Genomic DNA, 16,599 nt, shown 5'->3' with positions numbered 1-16,599 from the left:
CCACTCTTTGATTTTACATAATTATTTCGCTTTTTCAAACACTGAAAAGACCATTTTGTTCTGAAATATTTCATCGAAATTATTTCGTCACAATCCATAGAAAACTCACGTTAGTCTCTAATTCTTACTATAACGAGTGCAAACAAATAGTGTTTCCTTTACATGAATCATATATGCATGTTTGCACCAAATTAATATTTTTTAAAACTTTTGACATCTTTCCAGTTCCTTCCTCGCGTTACTCTCATTAAACATTTGTGTTAACTTCCTTCAAGTGTGGAATGTCTTTAATGGATACTCCTTAGCAGACAGGAAGTAGAGGTCGCATGAATATATATTTCGGCGTCACCATCTACCGGCAGAATACTACTTACAGCTTAGGCGTAGGTGTATATCGTTCTCCAGCAAAGTGTGGCTTATCGTTTCTTCAAGTCCTATGCAAACATTACATAGATTATAAAAGTGTCCTGAATCAATACCCCGAACGAAGTACCCAGGCATTAATCAGGTAAATGACAGTTTCCTTCTGTATATTTATTTACTTCCTGTTAACAGTACTTTATGAAGCATTTCATTCAGAAAATGGGTCACACGGTCAAACCTTTACTGAGAAATTGAACTGAACCCATACGAGCTGTGATGTGTGTAATTTATGTAGATTCTGCAATCGCATATATCTTGTAATGCACATCACGAATAGTTTCATTTTGTCTATCCCTGAAACATATCTTTAAAAAAATATTTCACACACGGATTCAGGCTAGTTTTTTGTAAAACAAAAATATATGTAAAAAAAAATGTTTTATGCTATTATGCAGCAGATATATTGATTTTGTACCAAATGAATAAATTATAAATCGATTAGACATCCAAGCTATTCTCCGTCACTGTTTAATATTGAGTGGTTGGGTTCGTCATTGTTGTTAGAAACAATAAGATGTAATGGAAAAGAACTTGTTGTTAACCATCGATAAGTTCACTCCTGCGCGTATGTATGTGTGTGATAGTGTTTTAAATGACTGATGTTTCCTTTACGAATCCTCTGCCTTTATATCGTCTCAGTTTAATCTTTGAACGGTTCACAAATGAATATGACCTACTTTTCGTAGAAATATTAGCTCTACTTTCGTTTTCTTTTTCTACGAAAAATAAGACAAAAGCACTCAAGACGATTGGATTTTCTTTTTTTTAAAGATGTGATAACAAAAGTGAAGAGTTGAACATGTTCTAGCTCTTGCGAAGAGGAGCATTATAACATGAAAATTATAATCACAGGGGTTCGTTACAAATAAAATTAGGAGTATCCGTCCATGAATCAAGGGATGGGGAGTCTAACATGAAACAATATAACACAAGGAAAGACACCAGACCGCACCCCTCGGTAGTTCCAACCATGCTAGTGTATCCTAATTACGTCTGCTAATTTCCAACTTAAGCTAGTCGTAATCAAGAATAGTTCAATTTTCAAAACAGCTCGACACACTTCGTTTAGTTTGTGACATATTGGATAAAATGCAATAACTGTTCGCCAATTTTTACCTCTGGGCAAGTACTGTCCCCGGTTGTGTCGTTCGCGTTAGGATAGTCTTGGATTTCAATACTGACCGAAAGATAAGATCCGAACCACCTCGAGTCCGCAGAAAATATCGTTAATGCACATTGTGATGCGTTTTAATTTTTGTGGCAAATAGAAATATTGATTTTGGTAAATTTGGTGTTGATTGCTGTTTACATTGTTACATTGTGCATTGTTAACTCCTGAAACAGACTTTTTCTTTGAAAATACAAGTCAATACTTATTGTAATCACTTAAACAGTTATAAATTTTGTGTTTTTATTGTTGCCAGTGTATTAACTTCAAAGAAAATGGATGAGCAACAGTTGTTAGTTACGAAGATGGCACAATAAAATAACTATTTATTTCCTTGATATCGTCCGCTTGTATTTAGCGCTGAACTACAAACTCTAGGTTGTTCGGATCTTACCTTTCGGCCAATGGTGAAATACAAGACTACCAGGGTTTAAACTACCAAGGGATGCCGACTGGTGTCTTCCCTTGTGTTATATTGTTAATGGTTAGAACCCCTCCCCCCCCCCACCAATCCCTTGATTCACTGACTGATACTCATAATTTTCTTTGTAACGAACCCATATGAAAATGTTTATAAGCGTGCTTATAACAGCGAGATATATATCCATTCCTCAGTCGCGTAGATAGGATATTTGGACATCTATGCGGGTGGGCCCATATGCAATGCTTACCGATGGGCCCCTGTCTAAAAAAATAAGTCGTGGACCCCTATGTTTTGCATAATCTTGCTATATGACAGCTACGCACCTGCCATACCATTAGAAATAGAGGCCGGGAGGACTGCGGCATGGCATGCTCACATATGACATCCACATAGGATACAGAATTCATATCCATGGGTTTTGTACTTGGTTATGCTTCCTCTTTTGTCGTTACGTCACGTATTTTGCCTATATGACTTTAATGAACACAGCAGATACTAAACATTTTGTAATTAAGGATAATTGACCTAGTTTACATTATGGTAATTGCTTTTTGTTGAACTTCCTCGGGAACAAACAGTTCACTGTTGGTTAGTAAAGCATTTTTAAAAATAACACAGGAATGGAAAGCCTTTTCATCAACCTGCCTATGTAGCCCCACACACACCATTCCCACCCCTCGACTATGAAACTGAAATTTGCTTAAGACTGTTGGTCGGGCTGAGGATATATGTCAACTGGGTGGATCTAAACGCCGAATCTAGATGGAAAATGCATTGCAATGTCACTTTCTTGAGCCATCTGTAGTAACCGTTCCAGTGGATCAAGTGGTTAGAGAGTCCGCCTCGGATGCGGGAGGTCACGTGTTCGAACCACTGCCGAGTCATACCAAAGACTTATAAAATAATGGTACCAGCAGCTGCCTCGCTAGACGCTCAGCATTAAGGGGTTAGTGTTAGGACTGGTCGGCCTGGTGTCAGGATAATGTGACTGGGTGGGACATAATGATACCTTTCTGCAGCATGATGCCTCAGTGCAAGACATCACAATAAATTGCCACACTGCAGACATCGTAGTGATATGACTGATTTCTTTTAAAGCTACGTTAAAATTCCAAATCACACACACACACACACACACACACACACACACACACATTGTAATTTTGCTGAAGACAGAAGTAGAGGCAAAATCTTGCATTTCCAAGATATATTTTTCCCACATGGCGATTTCTGCTTCCATGCAAGTTTTTGCCTGATATTTTCCTGTAAGCAAGATTTTACCCCAAATTTTATTATATGCATACCCCTTGCGGGCATTTAATAACAGGCCCATGCACCCTCCCGCATGTCGTAAGAGGAAAGTAACGGAAGCAACCTTTTTTTACCGGCATGTGTCACAGAACAGTGCGGTTTATATAAAAAAAATTAGAACATGTATTTGAAAGATTTAACCCATTTAGCTTCAGGTATATTTTGAGAAATATTTTCTAAAGTTTTGATCTTTTGCTTATCAAGGTATGTATTTACGTCACTGTGGATGCAATTCTTGAAATCTTCAATTAATATGAGTTGTCTGAGGTTATCATACGCTTGACCAACCTTCTTGGCTGAGCACCACCTATCAAATATTTTTTCTTTTTCTCTTGCGAAATTCGACATGGGTTTGTCCACTTTCGTTTTTACAGTTCCTACACCTTTGTCAATATGCCTCAGGTACGAACTTAAAACCTTCCAAAATCCATTCCTTAAACACATCATAATCAGCGCTTTGTTGTATACCCTTTGTAAGCTTTGCCAATAAGTTCGCTTTGTAATAATAGAGTCCAATGCTCTCTTTGCCATATCTAATTTTCAGCAGTTTTTTTGGAAATGAGGAAAATATTTATCTGCTTCTTATTTTATAGGTGGGTACTAGCTTAATATTTCTGGTAACATCAAGAAATAAGCTTGGGTGTCAAGGGGGTCCATTTGGCAGCTCTAATATAAATCGAAATTCCCTCTCTTCCTTGCCTCTTTCTCTATGCATCTGTATTTCCTTCTCTTCTTTTCTTTCTACATTTGTATTAGCCTATATTCTCTCTTTCTCTCTTCTCTTCTCTCTCTCCCCCTCAATATCCCTCTCTCTCTCTCTCTCTCTCTCTCTCTCTCTCTTTGCAACAACAATTCTCTTCTTTCTGTAGCTGGAATTGTCTTTCTCTCTTTCCTCTTTCTCGAACTGCTTTTGTCTCTCTCATCTCTTTCTAAAGCTTAAACTTTCATAGCTCTATTTCCGTATTGTGTTTTAATTTCAGTTCTATTACTTTCATGTCAGAGCCCGTCAGCTTAATTTTAGACAAGGTCAAGTACAAAACACGATGTTTAAAGTATACACACATTAAGAAAAGCCAACAGATAATACAAATTAAAGATACATAACAGCAGAAAATTAAGAATATTTTTATTAAATGATGTAAAGCAGGAGACATCTGAGATTTCTCTGACCCATCAAGAGTCAATGACGTATCATCAGCATATTGAGAAACAGTGTATTTAATATTACCTATATTTCTTCCCCTAATATCCTTTTTTTTCTTGATGGCATGCATATTTGAAGTGTTAAAGCTTTTGGTCTAAAGGTTTGTTGTATAAGCATACATGTTTTACAAATTACAAATCTAGTAGATATTATTTGGCATGTTACCTTTTAAGTACAAAACGTTCTTAGTTCCAGTATATGAAACCATTTGACCCAGGCCAATACTTTTGTTCATATATGCATATTTAAAAAGGACTAGTTAGATTCGCCACATAGGAGACACAGCCCAGATTTTGATATCATTCCTCCAGTTCGACGTAATGTCCCATATTCCATATTTCTGCAAGCGAATTTCCATTGATAGTGCATTTTTAGTCCTGTATTAATTTTTAAAAATCTACCTAATCCTTGTGATGGATTTCTGATACTCATTTCATGTTTTCTCTCCTCAGATGTCTATATTATTGTCCCAACTAAGTTTTTACATGTTATTTTGTCTGGAAATTTTTAAATTGTCTTCTAAATCATAATTTTTGAGCACAGTATTTATATCATGTATAAAAGAATTGTATCTATGGTGGTGGTCAAAAATCAGATTTGCAACAGCCCAGAGGAAAATCGTTTTATCAGTTAAGTTTGCCGATGTTCTATACATGCGACCAAGGAATACGAGTTTTTGCTCATCTGTGCGAGCTTCCATGGAATTCATCCCCAAGCATACTATAGTAGATCAAATAAGCGATCCTGAGGGAAACCTTGTACTCTCCGGGCGAAATATCGTTGAATTTTCTCCAATGATTCAATGCCCTGATATGACATATTCTAAGCCATACAAAGCAGACATAAATATAACTCTTTCCCAGACTTTCACATAAACTACAGGATTCATTCCATTTGCATTTAATCCAATTGAGTATACCGAGTTTGTTCCACGTTAAGCTTTATCGTACGAATAGTCTATACAATTGTTGCGAGTCTAGGCTCTTACAAAAAGTAACAGAAAAGAGTGAAGACAACAAGCTTTATAAATCTTAACAAATAATTTATTTCCCTAGAATATCAAGTGAAAAATGACAAAAAGAAATCACGGTTTTACGAATCAAATCCAAAAATAATACAATAATTAAAAAACAGAACTCCCAGATATAAAAAGTCTTGAATGAAACCCGGTGAAATCCAAAATGGAAGTGCTGCAGTGACAACAGTATCTTGTTGAATCACAGAAAATATTACTCCAGTTTTTGAATTCTGTATAGATTTTCATAAATATCCTTGTCCAAGAATTAATTTAGAACACTTTAGTATTTCCAGGGAAATTAATCACTTGAAATCCAATAATTTGAAGAAAATAAAATCTCAGCCAAACCTGGTCACAACTTAACGTGTCAAGAGTTTAAAGCCCACTGACTACTTCTATACAAAACGTTAGGTATCTGGCTAACTTAAGACGCAAAACATTCCCGGTTTGGGATCAAGAGTTCAATCTTCCATAAGAAATGTAAGTTTGTTACATGACAATTATCACGTACTCCCGGTATGGCCTTAAATTGAAATAAATAATTCTTACTCTTGGAAGAAGAAAAAAAATAAATATAAAAAGTTGCTTACCAGAACTTCCACTGTTTCTGAATCAAGGTTAGAAGCTATTTACAGTGTTTCTATTATTATAACAGACAGGTCAAACAGAACTGAACTGAATATCTGGAAAATGTCAAATCCAGTAAACAAAGTTACCTTTAATAGCATTTTATAGATTTTTTTAAAAATTAAAAACTATCCCAAAAAATAATTAAATTAAATATGCATAACACAATCATTAATTTTCATTGACTGCTAAAAAGTAACTCCTGCGTATTTCACGATTTTGCTCTAGGAATATCATGTAATCCCAGAGTAATTCCATTTGATGAGCACACTTCATTTTGTCTACTGAATATCACCCAATTACTCTTGTTAGGATTATATTTCAATGTCCACTTCCGTGCATACTGATATGCTATATTCACGAGTATCTGGAATCTAGTCAGCGTAGAGCTTAGTAGAGTAGTGTGGTTTGCCAAAAGCATGCCAGGTATGTTCATCTGATTTATTGTTATCCCGCAATTAGTCATTACTAGTTCACTCAATTGGTCATTTATGAACACGAGAAAAAGAAAAGCGGACATAATACGCCCTTGACCAACACCTCTCCATAACGGAAATGTGTATAGAAATAGGTTATGACTAGTATAGTGTATCAAACATTCTTGAAGAGTAGATGCAGCAGAGATAGCTCCAGCCTCCTTACGAAATCCAAATTGATGAAGCTGTGGAAAGTTTATTTTGTCTAAATACTTCTGAATTCTGGTAATCAATATTTTTTCGAACAATTTTCCCAAACAAGATGTCAATCTCATACCACGATAATTCACCTGATCCTTTTTATATTTACCATTTTGTTTGTATATCGGTATAATCATCCCACATCTGTATACATTATGCAAATATTTAAACTGGATCATGTAATTGAAATGGGCAGTGTAATGTCTGATTAAATATTTTTCACTATACTTTAAATGCTGATTCAATACGCAATAAATGTCTGATGATTTTGTTTTAATTTTAGAGACGTGATATGCTGCAACACCTCTTCCTCTGTAATATGATCACATTTTATGTTATCAGTCTCTAGTTTGCTTTCTTCGTACATATTCTTCATCTTGACACAATCATTGTGTTCCTCGTCTGTTGTACAACTTAATTCAGAAAAATATAGTTTCCATAGATTGACATATTCATCCAAATTATTTGATTCTACTCTTTGAAATTCAATATTACCATAATCTTATTTATCTTTCCTATTTTCCCGTATGACTGCATAGAATTCGTCTATTCCCATTTCTGCCTTCTTTCATATTTCTTCAAATATGCACTCTTTATATATCTTTTTCTCTAGCCTATGTTTCTTTCTAAAATCTCCTTTTGCGTCCTTGTTGTTTTCTTCTTTATATGCTACATTCTGTGCTTCTAGCTTTTCCTGCTTTTATCCATTCAACGTGCGCTTTTCTCATATCTGATATAATTTTTAAAGGACACTTTTCTTCCAGTATGGTTTCTAGTGCCATCAGAATTCGGACTTCGTAATATATCTGTTTGATGCAGTTATTACACTCTTAGATATCAATTTATTATACTTCTCTAAATCTTCTACCGTTTTACACTCGTAGGTGAAATTCAGTAATGCGCTAACGTCAGATTTATACATGCTAATTTCTAATGGATTCGCCAAGTTCCGTTTCATTCTTAGAAACACACGCGTCTTAATATTTTCCTTCAACATATCTTTAGCAAGTGCCGCAGTAACAGGTAGTGAGCCGAGATTGAAAAATCAATTTTGTCATTTACTATGCGTCTTTTTACACCACCTCTGATTATTTCAGTTATTAGTATATAATCAAGTGTGGATGTTCGTGGCATGTATTTTGATCTATACGTGATGTAACGTACATGATGTTTTATGACCGACGTAGCAACTATGTTTCTCTGTTCTATTATTTTCCTGAGAGCAAGGTCTCTTTTGGATGGAATTTTACACACAAGATCTGCATTCATGTCGCCTATAATTATGCATATATTTTCAGCAAAATATTTATCATACACATCAAAAATAGTTTCGCAACATATGAAATATACATCGTCAATTCTAGTTTCGAAGAAAAGTAAGTTGCAATCAAAATTATAGGTTCCAACTCTCTCACTAAGACTTGACCGCCATAATATTTGGCAAATCAGTTTTAAGATGCTTACTTTGCATAGGGATAATCTATAAAAGATGCCAGTCCCGCCACTACCTCCATAGTATTGGGGTATCTCTTCAGTAGGACGAGCTACTACTTTGAAATCATCATGTAATCTGTCTAAATACGTTTGATACTTTGTACAAAGCCAATGTTCAGTGGTAACAAATAGATCTGTGTCTGGTAACAATTCAATTAGTTTCTGCGTGCTAGACATTATACCACGTATATTCTACGTTGAAACAATAAGGATAATTACAATTTAGAAGCAAATCCTTCAAAGTAAACATAGCAGGAACTTTTCCAGACGACTTTGCTGCAAGAGCCTTAGCAGGCTGTTGGTGAATCTCTTTCTGTCCATATACTACATTTTCTTGGTCAATAGATGGAGAGGTACCATATCTACTCTCCTTGCATGCTGATAGTTCATGATTTTCATGATTTTCTTTCACTTGCAAATCTACGTTTCTTCCACTTTCTTTGTTAGACTGATTGTATAAAATATGTGTCTTGTACAATTTGTGTCTAACTCTCCCTCACTACAGTTGAACCATTTCATGATCATATCATGATGTTGATCTACATGAGAAGTGATTCCTTTTATCTCGTTTTCCAGGGTTGCCATTGTTGACATCTGGATATACATTCCTCAATTATCATTCATTAGTTTTTCCTCTTAATTTCAGTTGTTTCACCTGAGCGTTAGCTTCTTCAAGTTTTTTCGTTTTCTTCCATTTAATCTGACTTTACTTTTTGAATCTCATTTTCTCTCTGTGTGGCAATATTACCTAGCTGGTTTTCCAATCTGGACAACTTTTCGTCAAACTTATCATTCATTGTCGCTAGCTGCGCAAATATTGTGCAGATTCTATCAGCATGTTCATCTGTTCTTTGTAAGGCGTAATCATTGACTGAAGCTTTCGGCCTTTGTGATATACAATCGCTGCGAACGGAGTAAAAACGCTTGGAGGAGCTTGTTTCATAATAAGGTTTCAGTGCCCATTTAGATATGCATGCTTTCATGTCACTGTAATTAGTCTCTCCTTCAATGAAATGTAACATTATATAAATATCTTCCGATAACATATCATCCACAGGAACACTGTTTGTTCGAGGTAAACGTTCTACTAACCGACCATCAGGACAATCATATCTCTTCCTTTTTGCCCGATCAAACAGAGCTTACCTAATATCTTTGAGACCTTTGACATCAGGTGTCGATTTCATTTTTTCTTTGAAGGCACTTTTATGAAGAGTTCCAAATTTGGCTTTGATTTGCATGTATATGTCATCATGACTTTCTTCTACATCTGAATCTTGTCCCGCTTGCGATGTCTGTGAAACAAATAGTGCATCATCACTGGCATCAACTTCGATAACAGCATCAGTGACATGTTCAATTTTCCTCTCATTTCTCTTCGGTTTCCTCATATCATCCAGCTCTGGTGAGTTTAAATCCGGCCTTGAATTGGTGTTGTCCTCAGCTTCATTATCTAACATGTCTGTAGCAACATCGAAGCTATTTTGAGACTTTCTCTCAATGTCCACATCATCTATATAATCAGGTTAAGAGATTATTTTCGTGTTGTTTTCTAAAGAATATCTCCCAATACATTCAAATATTTATTTATTTTGTTGTTAGTTGTAGTGTATTTTCATTTCAGTCACATTGTCAGCTTTTATCTAACTTTTTTCCTGCACTAACAAGGTCACACTCCTTGGATGAACATGAATTAGCAAGAGAGCCTATACCAAGTCACATACTTAGCTCAGATTAGCTCTGACATACACTCACTAACCCAATAAAGTCTCAAACAAACTAATTATAGAACTGAGCTATAAGTGTCAGTAATTCTGGTTTAAATGAATATATGAAAAACAAATATTAAAAATAAAAAATTCAGACTTGGAAGAAAATTTCAAAAGAAAGTAATTACGCCACATGAAAGCTGATCACTTCATCAATATACCCATAACATATTTTAATGAATATAATCACATTTAACCTTCCAATTAAATGAAAACCCGGGAGCTCAGAAACATACGACTTGCCCTAAGGTTTCCATCTCCATGTTTTTCGTGTGTGTTCCTCGTAACCAATGCAGGATATTGAAACTTTGTAGCATTGATTATTTGAACAATGTAGATAGATCCCAAGGGAAATGTACACATACCGTTACGACAAACCGTATTTCTTGCAAGTTACTTGCTGCAAGTTCAGTTTCAAGGTTTTCATCCAGTCCATTTTTTTCTCTCTCTCACTCCCGATTTCTGCGTATTTTGTCCCTTATGCATAAGAGGGGAGGGCGAAGCGTAAAAAGAAAGAACTGCGATGAAAATTGTGTATCGTGATAAATTCATTTAGGCAACTGGGATGATTATTACTTTTTATCGTTATTTTCATACGTCACTAATGATTAATAAGTGGAAATTCATCACTGATCTATAGGAATACAACCGACAGCACAGTTCCAAGAATGTTTATATATTCGCCTTATTGTGCAATGGGCGGATCACAATTTGATATAGCAATAGTATTGGTATATCAAATTGCTTTATAACAACACTATAAAAGCCATGTTATTATACATGTATGTGGTATATATATATATATATATATATATATATATATATATATATATATATATATATATATATATATATATATAGACACACACACACAAATGCACGAAATTGTAATTTGCGGAAACTAGTACAATCCATTTTAACGCGTTAGGCATCTTAATCCAGTTTATCATTGCATTTATATTAAATGCAGTCCGAATAGTATTAAACCTCGACACAATGTACAGTTATGAAACTTGATGTATGCATTCATGCTGTTCATAACAGACTAAAAGAGATCAGAGTGACATACTTTCCACGCGGAGGTTTCAGGAACCATAGAAGCTGACGAAGAACCCGTTCTATGTGCTGTAAAAATGTCTATATCTCTTCCTTCTATTGATTTTAAAATCATCATATGCTGGTAGCGAAAGAGAAGGAGGCAAATGTGGTTCTGGCTATATTCTTAGGAGGAGATCAAATCTCAAAAACCAATCCAAATTTAAGTCGTTCTCCTCTGGAATAATACTCTATACGGCATCAGTATTAGTACTATCATTCGGAGTACAATATGTATCCACTGCTTGTGTACCCCAGCACAACGTCTTCATTACACGCATGTTATACTGTGTGTGTGTGTGTGTGTGCGTGTGTGCGTGTGTGTGTGTGTGTGTGTGTGTGATTATGACTTTTAACGTAGCTTTAACAATTTTTCAGTCATATTGCTACAATGTCTGCAGTGTGGCAGTTTATAGTGATGTCTAGCACTGGGGCATCATGCCGCAGACATGTAGCATGATGTCCCACCTAGTCACATTATCCTGATACCAGGCCGACAAGTCCTAACACTAACCTCTTAAGGCTGAGCGCCTAGCGAGGCAGCTGTTAGTAGCATTTTTGTAAGTCCTTGGTATAACTCGGCCGGGGAACGAACCCACGACCTCCCGCTTCCGAGGCGGACGCTCTAACCACTAGGCCACCGGAGCGGTCCATGTTATACTGTCCCCACGCTGTTCTGCACTGGTAAATCGTGGAAACGCTCATGAATATACACTCACGCGCACACACACACACACACACACAGATAAATATATAGGTAGGTAGATGGATAGATGGATGGATGGATGGACGGACGACGGACGGATGGATAGATGGATGGAGCGCCCTGAATTATATTGGAACCGCCAGCATCCGCCCGTAGAGTATATATATATATGTATATGTATATATATATATATATATATATATATATATATATATATATATATATATATATATATATATATATATATATATATAGGTGCGTTGGTCTCTTATGACAACCGTTCTAAACACAAATCAAGATTTGGACGAACGCGGGGTCATCTACTATCCTTTCAAGCATAACATTTGATTTCGACCATTGTATTGATGCGAAGTCGTCGTAACCATCACAAAGTTCACAGCCATTGCTGTCAAGAAGAGAAGAATTTACCTTATAAGTCAAGTTTGACAAATATGAATATTGGTATATGGACCTACAATGCGGCGAAATTGGAGACAAAGAAATATGAATCAGTACGGCTAGTGTTAACCATTGTTGGTTAAGAACTGTTACGACTCTGTGGTCTTTAACTAAATAACAGAAAAAGCAAGATCTACATCTTAAGTAAAATCAACAAATAAATTAATTCTCAAAGTTTCAAAGTGAAACTTTAAGAACTTTGAGTATTGTAAATTAAATCCCAAAAAGTCCAAAATTGCAGTGTTCCGAATGAATTCCAGGTCTTGAACGTGCTGATGTAACAATAGTCTTGAATATGCGGATATATCAATAGTCTTGATGTATCACAATGATATAATCCCAAATGTTTATGAACCAATACACAATAATTCCAAAATAGTTTTAGTCCAAAATGTCAATGTGCACTTGTAACTCCAGAGATTAATTTAAATAAATAATTGCTCTCAAATTATATCTGAACACCGCCGATGATTTCACAAAGGCTAATATTAAAATAGGAACGAATAGTTGTTTACTTGGTCTTTCCTTATATACAAACTGTCACCTGATTCGTGACAAAACAAAATAAATGTCACGGACTTAGGTAATTTCCAGTGGAAATTTACATCAAATTCGTAAACAAGGTAATGTGTATTTGCTTAAATTTAGCAAACATCCTGACAAAAATTAGATAAACCATGGCTATAATATGGGAACAACCAATACACAGAACTCAAATCCAGGTACACATGTTGTTTACAAATGATAGTATCTTAACGGCATCTACTTACATGACATTTTTGTAATTAGAGAATTTCGTCTCTGTGTTTTCGTCTCCCTATATTTTAATTACAGCCGTTATAGTGGTAGGTATCTTACATGATGCATACAGTATATATGTATTGACGTCTTTGTATCAGATGGAGAGCCTGCTTCACTCCCTTCCAGATTATTATGTAATTTGTCTACTACGTTTACTGAAATCATTGCACCTTTCATTGACAATATTTTTCCAAATTACAAATATTTGCGCGGACGGTGTAATGTAAGGCTTGAAACTTTAAGGTATGTTGGGATTACATGATTATCATCTGGGTCGTAATTGTGCCAGGTAAATACTTTTGGCGTACGATTCGTGATGGATCGGAAGTTAGCTAAATCAAGAACAGGAACTGCAAAAACAACTACAACAACAGCATCATCAGTAGTAGTAGTAGTAGTAGTAGTAGTAGTAGTAATGATAATAATAACAGTAGTAGTATTTTTGTGTTAATACTTGACCTATTTGGCACAACATAATCTGATGTTACTTTGCATCTTGTGGTTGAATGACCGGATTTGTAGTTCCCAGATCCAAGTCTTACGTTCGCAGTCGTCAGTCTGGGACAAAGAGAACTAAGATGATTTGAGATCGAGGTATTGTACGATTAGGTTATGTACGTTTCAGATTAAATATTTCAGCCTAATACAATTTGCGTGATATAATAAAGTCTGTTTACAGTATATCTGCCCTAACTCTGTGAATTTAAAAAAAAACAAAAACGCTATTCGCTAATGACGTATTTTTATTATGCATCCATATGTGACTACTTTCGCCTTCGATTTCATTTGTTCTCATAGCAAGTTGAATGTTATCAGAACACTTTTGTATTTCCAGAGAAGAAATAATTTGAATAATTCCAAATTACATACGGTACACAACAATAACTTGGTTCTGCTAGATCTTAAAGCACGAATGAATAATTCTTCCGGTAACAAGATTATATAGTAATCTACTTGACTTCAAGTCACAATTAACATTCTCTGAAGAAGAAAAAAAAATTAACTAATGTAAAATACCAATCTGGATGGTTCATGATGTTTACAAAACAAAAAGGTTAGTTATAATCAGAAGATCTGTTACCAAAATTATAATACATAACCTGGACTATGTCAGTACGCCCCAGGAATCCCAAAAATCTAGACTCAGACCCAATATAAACATGCTTACTTCTATTAATAATGATCCTAATACTAAACCCATACACATAGAAAAAATTGTAGGTATGTATTAGTTGTTTACTGAATTAAGAAAATCAATAATTTAGGTCAAGTAGAAAATCAACTTGATTTTGGACAAGATTAAGTCCAACATACCATGTTACATTGCAATAGCATATAATGAAATAATAATAGAAACAAATAACTAAGAAACAACGCAAATTAAATATACGCCCTGCAGACATCATGGCAATATGACTCCAAAATTGTTAAAGCTACGTTAAAAAACCAAATCACACCCACACTCACTCAGACACTGAGTTAGTAGAAAAGTTAAATTTTATCCCAAGCTAATACACTGATCTCCTAGGACATAAGATAAATTACTTAAAATAAAGTGGTAAAAAGCAAAAACACCATCTTGTCTTAAAGTATGTTCTGTCATTTTTCCTTTGTTTTGTACGCTGATTTAGTCCCATCCTTTGTGGTTGATCAGTATTCCTGAAACACCGTTCACATTATCAATAGTTAATACCAAACATTTCGCAAAATATCTTAAACTATGTCGAAGGATTTTCATTACATTTCACACGCGTGCACGCATGCACACAAACTTAAGCGGGTCTTCGATGGGCAGAAATACATTTCATTTTTGTTTAAATGAACTCCAACGCTTTATGGACAGCATTTGTGAATCGCCGTGCACATTATCAAAAACCATCTTCATCAATTCCCAATAATTTATTCAATATGATCAATATTGTCTACGGATTATCATGACATTTTGCATGCAAGCACTCATGCATACAAACTCATGCGCACTCGATTGGCAAAAATCACATAATTTCATCCTTGTTTAAAAGAAATGCAGTGATTTTTTTTATTAAAAAAAACGCACAATACATTAATTCTTATTTAAGTCGTGGATTAAATTATTTGTAATCTTATCCAGTGTAGTCGGAGAAGGAAACCACTGCAAATATTGAAGATTTAGATTACATTAGGAAATATAATGTTTTACTCCACAATGTGTTAGATATTGAAGTCCTGGATGACTTGGCGACGAATGATTGTTCTTTGAAGTACCATTATATTTTCCTTTTCGATTTCAAACAAAGCAAATCCACTAAGCTTAGGTGAATGATACTCAAAAAGAGGAGTCAACTGAGTTGAGGAAAGTCTTCCATTACATGTCTGTTTATTCTTATGGAAACATCTCTGAACCGTTCAGTGTATTTCCACCAAACTTGTACTCACGTCAACCATGTGACCGACAGATGACTTACATCAGTTAGAATTTGTAGATCATAGGTAATATAAAAATGGGTAAATACAGACCTTAGGGTAGCTTTGCTGCATGGGTATCTGAAACGTCTGGAAACTTACACAAGCTACCAAGATGGTTTCATTGGATTAATTTACTATTCTATTCTCTTCGTCTGCTATTCTGGCTGTCGAATATAGGCTAAACATAGGTATCACTGTCGATGGCGTAGTTGTTATTCATAATTAGGTTTCAATTCAATTTGGTACGAAGCTTCACACTGACATAACCTCGAATGGGCATGATTTTTAGAAATATACACCATCATCATTACTCTCTCCTCCTTCTCTTTATGTAATATGGATTATGTAGCAATCGCTGTGTCCCTCTATACTCGTGTCTGTCAATAATAAATTCTGTTACTAGAGCTTAACCATCAAATTGTTCACGAGTTGTTTTCAGCTTCCTTGGTTAATTTTATGATACAGGCGGTGTAAAGTTGATAGTTAAAATGTTTCGTTTTGTGATAACAGTGCGAAACATAGGTGTAGTTGTAATGTTAATATCGGTTCAAAGAGGAATTTTTAAACCTTAGTGTGCGTTTAGGTTCAGTTTTATATAGTCACGAAACTTGATGCGTGTATGCATTCTATGGCGTTCTACCCTACCGACCAAGTGAAGTTCACTGTATTCGGCTTGTAAGGCTTCATTTGCAATATTCCGGTGTTGCAACTTTTGTATTACATCGCTCTTAAACGAAACTTAACATATGCCGCTTTTTTTCATTTATTGTGAATGACACACATGTTGGGTTTTAAATCCTGTAATTTATATTTAAAATTGTTATTATGCATCAACTCACATTAAGCCCTCCATATTAAATGTTTGAGCAACTGATTTAGTATTAACCCATATCGGTCCCAGTCTATATCTTCTTCCTCTTGAAAACAGTATATACATGCACAAACGTTCTATCATTCTGGCACTGCTTATTGCTATCC

The 16,599-nt window shown here is 35.2% G+C and overlaps 1 protein-coding gene across 1 annotated transcript in view; it reads left to right on the top strand.

The window, feature by feature from the left end:
• The first annotated feature begins 304 nt into the window (after window positions 1–304).
• Window positions 305–16,599, top strand: part of LOC149804276 (interferon-induced protein 44-like) — a 37,061-nt gene continuing 20,766 nt past the window's right edge. The window contains exon 1 of the mRNA XM_089932112.1: window positions 305–508. The gene's annotated coding sequence lies outside the window, so the exon portion shown is untranslated. The remainder of the gene's footprint in view (window positions 509–16,599) is intronic.

This window comes from Sinohyriopsis cumingii, chromosome 2 (genome assembly GCF_028554795.1).
Source record: "Sinohyriopsis cumingii isolate HCF-2022 chromosome 2, ASM2855479v2, whole genome shotgun sequence".
Taxonomy (NCBI): Eukaryota; Metazoa; Mollusca; class Bivalvia; order Unionida; family Unionidae; genus Sinohyriopsis; species Sinohyriopsis cumingii.
The sequence above is the reverse complement of the archived record's forward strand: the minus strand, read 5'-3'. Positions and strand labels throughout refer to the sequence as shown.